This window comes from Colletes latitarsis, unplaced genomic scaffold, assembly GCF_051014445.1.
Source record: "Colletes latitarsis isolate SP2378_abdomen unplaced genomic scaffold, iyColLati1 scaffold0117, whole genome shotgun sequence".
NCBI classification, from domain to species: domain Eukaryota; kingdom Metazoa; phylum Arthropoda; class Insecta; order Hymenoptera; family Colletidae; genus Colletes; species Colletes latitarsis.
This window is the reverse complement of record NW_027488467.1, coordinates 10,001-11,778: the sequence shown is the minus strand read 5'-3', so window position 1 is coordinate 11,778 and position 1,778 is coordinate 10,001. Positions and strand designations below refer to the sequence as shown.

Sequence of the window (1,778 nt, the reverse complement as noted above, 5' to 3'; positions counted from 1 at the left end):
ACTAACGACGACCAGCCGAAACGGCTGTAGTTTATCGCATCGATTTCATCGAGCAACCGATGGACGCTGCCGCGTTCGTTCGTAAATGAATGTTATACATACTCATGGCTAACTTGAGGCGAATAATCGCAAACGACGACGCGTCGATTTTGCGGCCATCGTTGCTCGCGCGACTAACGACGACCAGCCGAGACGGCTGTAGTTTATCGCATCGATTTCATCGAGCAACCGATGGACGCTGCCGCGTTCGTTCGTAAATGAATAATATACATACTCATGCTAACGTGAGGCGAATAATCGCAAACGACGACGCGTCGATTGTGCGGCCATCCGTTGCTCGCGCGACTAACGACGACCAGCCGAGAAGGCTGTAGTTTATCGCATCGATTTCATCGAGCAACCGATGGGCGCTGCCGCGTGCGTTCGCCCGATTGCGCGTGAAGTTACTGTTCGGAACCAAGAATATACGGGTGTATTATACCCGTTTGGTCGCAGCCACGCGCAAAGGCTTTTGAATGTACTGTACGCCCGGCCGTCGAACGATGGTTTTCCGTCATTCAGGAAACAAAAAGAAACTTTTGTCGTCGATATGGCGCGTTCAATCCTCCGTCGATACGCTGGTCGGAGGTGCGAACATCGAATATTTTTAAAGCAAAGAACAAGGAGCATTTTTAAATACAAAGAGAAAAATTGTAAATTGTATATGATTACCCTGAACGGTGGATCACTTGGCTCGTGGGTCGATGAAGAACGCAGCTAATTGCGCGTCAACGTGTGAACTGCAGGACACATGAACATCGACATTTCGAACGCACATTGCGGTCCACGGATAAAATTCCTGGACCACGCCTGGCTGAGGGTCGTTCACTTGTCCTAAAACTGCTTGCGTTGTTCTCAGATTCCCTAACCCCGCCGTCGTTTACCTCTCCTTTCGGGGAGATGGCGAAGAACGTTTCGGAGCCGGGTCGATGAAGAGAAAGGTATCAACGTACGAGCGAGAATTTGGGTATTTCGTTGGCGTTTGTCGCTGGACGTACGAAAAAGAATAAATATTATATATTATTGGCAAGTTTGCGCACCCCTTGCGTGGTGAGGCAGAGATCAGTCTGGACTCGCGCGAGTGTTTTACGGCGTCGTGCGTCGTGTTGTCTGGAGTATCATCACGACCGCCCGTTAAAGCACCGCTCCTACGATTTCTGACTTTGACGGCACTAAAAACCACCGTGGGGCGCAAATCGCGTTTCGTACAAATCTAATGATTACCGGCGCTCCGACGTTGCCCGAAGTTAATAATTTATGCAAAGGAAAGAGAAAATAAAGCGTATACTAGTTTTGGAGCATAACAAAAAGGACACTGGAAAGAAATTTGACCAAACACTGATAATTATGATATGTAATATATGCCCTACCACGTGAAATTTGTGGTATCCGTCGGTCGTCGTCTTCCTCTCTGTTCGTTCGTACAGCCCCAGGGAAAAATGATAAATTTATCAAACGAATCGGACGATCATCCTCTATGGAGAGGCTCGAACGAACACGACGAGAAGCGCGATACGAACGGAACCCAAAAGAAGGGATATACTCTGAGAAGTTGGTCGCCCCATGTCTCTCTTTGTTACGAATATGTATATCGATTGCGAGACCGCGCGTTTAGCCGGTCGTCCAGTCCACGAATGCTTTTCTTTCGAACTTACGGTGGACTTTGGTAGACTATCAAAGAATCAACGAAAATCGATCGGGTAGTTCTATCATAGACACACACCGTGGTTCTTCTTTAA

General features: G+C 48.0%; 1 non-coding gene across 1 annotated transcript; it reads left to right on the top strand.

The window, feature by feature from the left end:
• Positions 1 to 708: 708 nt before the first annotated feature.
• On the top strand, positions 709 to 863 carry LOC143351283 (5.8S ribosomal RNA). The gene has a single exon (XR_013081640.1). It is a non-coding gene; the product is annotated as a 5.8S ribosomal RNA (ribosomal RNA).
• The last annotated feature ends 915 nt before the right edge of the window (positions 864 to 1,778 follow it).